Raw genomic sequence first — 6,571 nt, forward strand, 5'->3', positions numbered from 1 at the left:
TTTATCTTTTTTCTGGACATGTGCCGATATGGTCATCTGTTTTTGCTTCTTGGGCATGTTCAATGTTTATCTGTGGCCCTAATAATTAATTATGTGTTTTGGAAATTATTTATGTTTCTGATTACCTCCAGGAATATGTGATCAGGATGTGGTCTTCCCTTTTCACTCTTCTTATTGCTTAACTCAGAGTAACTTTTTTGAGCCTCAGTTGTCCTGGGCCTCGGCGGGCCGTTTTGGCCTTGGGCGGGTGGGTTGAGCCTAAGGCGGGCAGTTTGGGCCTCTGTGGGCCTGGATGACAGCGACCGGGCTGCAGGAGGGTTGGGCCTCGGGCGGGCAGGTTGGGCCTCTGGGGTCCTGGACGTCAGCTACCGGGCTGCAGGAGGGTTGGGCCTCGTGCGGGTGGTTTGGGCCTCGTGTGGGCAGTTTGGGCCTCTGGGGTCCTGGACGTCAGTGACTGGTCTGCAGGAGGGTTGGGCCTCGGGCAGGTGGTTTGGGCCTCGGGTGGGCGGGTTGGGTCTCAGGGTCACTGGGCCTCAGCAACCTGGCTGTGTGTCGGGTTGGGCCTTGGAGGCCCTGGACCTCGGCTGTGGGGGGTATGTGATTTGGACCTTGGTTGGGCCTGGGCCTTTGTGACCAGTCTGTAGGCAGGTTGGGCCTCAGGGCAGGCCTTGGCCTCAGTGGGAGTGTCTGGGCCTTGGGAGGGCCTTGGTCTCAGTGGACGGGCTTGTTCCTTGGGCATTCCTGAGCCTCAGTGGCTTGGCAGAGTGCTGGTCTAGGCTGGGGCTGTAGAGGGCTGGGGTAATGGCTGAAGGGAGTCAGTGTCTGTATTTGATGACATAAAGAATGCCTCAGTCTCTCTGCACCGTAGGTACCCCAATTTTCCTGATATCCGCACCAATATCCCTCTCTATTTGTTCAGCTTTGTTATCTTATTCTCAGGAAATGCAGCCTCCTAAGTGAGGTTGCTCTAGCCCTGCATTCCAGTGTCTGCAGGGGGCAGAGGCATTTGTTGCTGAAGGCGCAGGCGCGGAAGCTGAACCCTCATACAGGCAGGCAAAACCTTAAAATGCCTGTAATTCGTCAGCAATTTGATCTTTTTAAAAAAACGAGTTCAGACTGTTGAAATATAAGATCTTATGTTTGTTCAAAGGCTGTCTGTCTGCTAGACAGAGGTTGCGTATTTGCAATTCTGCCCCTTTTCCCCGGAGACTTCCCTACCTGGGTTGCCTGGTCAGGGAAGTGACGCATCACACCTCATTGTATTTTTATGGGCCAAACCACAAATACCTTTTTAAAACAACATCAAAGGCATTTATACACATGGACCTCACCAGATGGAATACACAAGAATCAAACTGACCACATCTATGGTGGGAAAGTTCAATATCATCAGTTAAAACAAGGCCAGGAGCAGACTGAGGAATTGACCATCAATTGCTCATAAGCAAATTCAGACTGAAGTTGAAGAAAATGAAAAGAAGTCTACAAGAGCCAAAATATGACCTAGAAAATATCTCATCTGAATTTAGAGACCATCTCAAGAACATATTTGATGCATTAGACACTAATGGCATGAAACACAAAGAGTTGTGGGATGACATCAAGAACATCATGCAGGAAGAAAAGAACAAAATGGTTGTCAGAAGAGACTCCGAAACTTGCTCTCCAATGCAGAAAAGCTAAAACAAATGGAAGAAATGAAGAAGTCAAATAGCTGAACAAAAATTTCAAAGGGCAGCTTAAGACAAAGTCAAAGATTATAATGAAATCTGGCAAATATTACCCTTAGGTTCAGAGAGGTTAAATAATTTATCCTGACCCAAGCCTTGAAATCCTCTATTTCTAACCAGAATTCTGTCAACTAAACAAAGATTGCCTCTCAGCAAATACTGTAAAGGGCATATATTTTAAGGTATACCCTTTGGCTTCCTTTAAAGATTGTTAGGAGACCTGGTGATGCAATGGTTAACAGTTCAAGTGCTGACTGAAAGGTTGATGGTTTGAACTCTGCAGGAGAAAGACCTGATGATCTTTTCCAGTAAAGATTGTTGTTCTTGTTGTTGTTGAGTGCCATTGAGTTGGCTCTGACTTGTAGCAACCCTGTATGGGATTTCTGAGGTGCAGCTGGTAAAATTGAACCACTGACCTTGTGGTCCAAAGGAGCTTGTGGTCCAGTGTTTGTCCAACAGTCTACACCTAGGAAAGCCTGTAGGACAGTTCTACTCCCTCATGTGGGGTTGCTATGGGTCAGAATCTACTGGAAGAAACCTAACAACAAACTGTTAGAATTCAGATTCTATCGCTATTCTGCACCAGGTCCATTTCTAACAGTATGTCCTTTCACTTGTATCATCTCTATGTACAAAACTGGAACCCTGCTTGGTGGTGAAGTGTTTAAGCTCTTGACTACTAAATGAAAGGCCAGTAGTTTGCACCCAACAGCTGCTCCTTGGAGAAAGATGTCACCGTCTGTTTATACAGGTTACAACTTTGGAAACCCTATGGGCAGTTCTACTCAGTCCTATGGGGTCACTATTAGTAAAGGGTTTTTTGGGTGGGTTTTTATGTATAAAACTAAGAGGGACAGGTAGCAGGATGTGCTCAGAATACTATTTCTGTCAAAGAACTACTCCAGACACTTCTCACTCAGGGTGACTTCATGTGAGTCACAGCAGAACTCTACTTCAAGGGTTTTCAACATCTGGATCGCTCCAAACTTAAGTGCTCAACTACTTGCCAAAAGGTTGCCAGCTGGAAACTACCCAGAGGTACTTTAGAAGACAGACCTGTTGATCTGTTTCCCAAAGCTCAGTCTTGGAAAACCTAGGGAGTACTTCTACTCCACACACATGGGCCACCATGAATCAGAGTCAACACGGTGGCAGTTAACAACAACAATCTGGCAGAAGTACAACGTTAGGCCTTTTCTCTGTGGCATTGCTGGGTGGATTTGAAGTGCCAACCTTTCAACTGGTAGTCTTTTGTGATAAGTACCACTTTCAATTTGCATTCCTGCCCAACTCTACTCAGAACAGTAAAGATTACGCTTTCTATTTTCTTAAAAATATACAACTGTCTCCTTTGTGAAAATTAGCACAAATGAAAGGTTTAATTATTCCTGTCAGATTTCACTGGATAATTTCTAATGGAATTATTTCCTCAGGTAATCAGAATAAAAAGCCTTGAAGGTTACCTTGTCCAAAAGAAAAGAATTATAATGTAATGTGCAAAGACCTGGAGATTGAAAACCAAGAGAGGAAAAGCACACTTAGCATTACTCAAGCTGAAATAATTGAAGAAAAATTTCAAGACTCAACTTGAAATATTGAAGAATTCCACAGGCAAAATATTGAATGATACAGAAAAATATGGAAGGAATACACAGAATCACTGTACCAGAAAGAAAGGATTGATGCACAACCATTTCAAGAGGCAGTATATGATCAAGAACTGATGGTACTGAAGGAAGAAGTCTAAGCTGTACTGAACGTACGGCAAAAAAAAAGAGTCTAGGAATTGAATGAATACAAATTGAAGTCTTTCAACAAACTGAGACAGCACTGGAGGCATTCACTCTTGAAATTTAGAAGACAGCTACCTGGCCAACCAATTGGAAGAGGTCCATATTTTTATGCTTTCCAAAGACAGGTGACTCAATGGAATGTGGAAACCATTGAACTATATCATTAATATTACATGCAAGTAAAATTTTGCTGAAGAGAATTCAAAATCAGCTGCAACAGTACATCAACAGGGAACTGCCAGAAACTAAACTGGATTCAGAAGAGGATGTGGAACCAGAGATGTTGCTGATGTCAGGTGAATCTTGGGTGAAGTAGAGAATACCAGAAAAATGTTTACTAGTGCTTTATTAACTATGAAAAGGCTTTTGACTGTAGATCATGACAAGCTATGGATAACATTTCAAAGAATGGGTATTCCACAACACTTGACTGTGTTCACGAGGAACCTGTATATAGATAGACCAAGAGTTAGTGGTTCAAAAAGAACAATGGGATACTGAATGGCTTAAAATCTGGAAACACCGGGGTTGTATTCATTCACCATATTTATTCAATCTATATGCTGAGCAAATAATCCACGAAGCTGGGTTATATGAAGAAGAACATGGCATCAGGATTGGAGGAAGACTATGATATGCTAATAATAAAATCTTGCTTGCTGAAAGTGAAGAGGACTTACTTACTGATATAGATCAAAGACCACAATCTTCAGTGTGGATTGCACCTCAATGAAAAGAAAACAAAAATCCTCACAACTGCACCAATAAATAACATCACGATAAATGGAGAAAATGGTTAAAGTCACCAAAGACTTGATTTCACGTGGATCCACAATCAATGCTCAACATAGCAGCAGTCAAGAAATCAAATGACATATTGCAGTAGGAAAATCTGCTGCACAAGACCTCTTTAAAGTGTTCAAGACCAAAGATACCAATTTGAGGACTAAGGTGTGCCTGACCCAAGCCATGCTATTTTCAGTTGCTTCATATGAATGTGAAAGTTGGACAACTAATAAGGAAGATTGTAGAAGAACTGATGCGTTTGAATTATGGTGTTGGAGAAGAATATTGAAAATACCATGGACTGCCAGAACAAACACATCTGTGTTGGAAGCTGTGCAGCCAGAGTGCTTCTTAGAAGCCAGGATGGTGAGACTTTGTCTCTAGTGCTTCAGACATATTATCAGGAGGAACCCGACCCTGGAGAAGGACATCATGCTTGGTAAAGTGAAGGGTCAGCAAAAAAGCTGAAGACCCCCAGTGAGATGACTGGCACAGTGGTAGCAGCAACGGGCTCAAGTGGAACCTGTGATGATGACACAAGACTAGACAATGTCCTGTTCTGTTGGGCATAGATAGTGTTACTAGGAGTTGGAACTAACTCGATGGCTTCTAACAACAACCACCGTAATCAATGACTTTTAGTTATTTTAAAGATTCTCTTGAGAAATGCTGCATCTCCTATACTCTTGATGCCCTCTGTGGGTAAATATGGTCATCATTGACTCTTGAGTCAAAAAGAGAGGAGTCAGGTTTGAAATGAAAAGAAGTTTTAGAAGTATAAGGAGGCTTCAGAGAGTTCCTGGAAATTTTTCATTATCTTTTTAATTTTTTATTTTAACGTTTTTATTGTGAATTGAGTGATAGTTTACATGGGAGAACAACACTTTTCCTATCATATCATTATCTTTTTTTTTTTTTAATGTTTTATTGTGTATTGAGTGATAGTTTACATGGGGGAACATCAGTTTTACATTCATTCTATCCTATATCGTTTCATTGCCTTAGTTACCATCCCACCCATGCATCATCCCCCAACGAAAGGGTATACCTTGCATGTCCCGTCCCCGCTACCCCACGGTCCTCAGCACCCAGCCCCTTTCCCTCTCTGGGTCTCAATTCCCCAGGCACTCCATCTCTTCACGTTGTCCTCTCTGTCTTCATCTCAGGCCTCACTGCTTCTCTGGGTGGGGTTCCGCTCTCCGTTCTCCTCTGTTGATGGTCCCAGGTCCCTCCACTTCTAGACTGAAAGGTTAGTCACTCCCCTCATTGCTGTAAAATATCCACCTTTACATTTCCTGTCCTCACAATCAGTCCTGGTAACAGTTTTCACCATTGCATCACATGAGACCCGTCTGCATTTCTTTTCATCGGCCCTTCCTAGACAGGTTGGGTACTATTCACTGGAGACTCCACTATCCTCCCCGCCCTGTGGATCTAGGTTCCCTCTTGAAAGTTTGTAAGCCAGTCACTTCTTACCTTTGCATCCTTCCCCCCATTTTGGGTAGCCAATGTTCAAGTTGCCCATCCCTTTCCACTCTTTGTGTGAAGGGGTTGGGGATAATTCTTGTAGCAAGGAATTGTTTCCTCTTTTGAGCTACTGCAGTTATAGGTGTAGGTCCAGTTCATCAAGTTGTATCAGATGACACTTTTGTTTTCTTTTTAACTCTTCTTTCTTCCTCAGGTTGAGTTCTGTTCAACCAGTCATTGAAGCCAGGTCATGTGGGTATCATCTGCAAGTGTGGGTGTCTGCCCTCTTCATATCAGCTGGTCTCTTCGCTCTCCGCTCTAGTCCTCTGTGGCTGTGTCACTGACTCTGAGCCCACGAGTCCCTTGGTCCTTCCTCGCTGCTGACCTACCGAGTCCCACCCGGGTTCGCAGTAATCTGCAGAACGATGTAGGGCTTAGTTCGCCGCTTCATTGTGTTCTTCCGTCACTTCCCTTTATGGGTGACAGGCGTGGTCGCCAATCAGAGCGTGGATTTCCATTGTGTCTTAGTCTTGGGAGAGGATCTGTGCTGAGAGGATCTAGCCACTTGCCTTGATGCCTCCTGGGCTAGCAACTTGCTTGTTCCATATCATTATCTTTTAATTCCACAAACTTTTGTAGCTCCTCTTACCTTATCCAACTTATTTCATTCTTATTTTCCCTTTTATTATGCACCAGAATGATTTATAATCTATGACTAACAAAATCTAAAAGAAGTCTTTTAGTAATCATAAAAGTTCTAAGTGAAAGCATTGTTCTTGTTGTTACTAAGCGCCG

Source organism: Chrysochloris asiatica, unplaced genomic scaffold, assembly GCF_000296735.1.
Source record: "Chrysochloris asiatica unplaced genomic scaffold, ChrAsi1.0 scaffold00079, whole genome shotgun sequence".
Taxonomy (NCBI): domain Eukaryota; kingdom Metazoa; phylum Chordata; class Mammalia; order Afrosoricida; family Chrysochloridae; genus Chrysochloris; species Chrysochloris asiatica.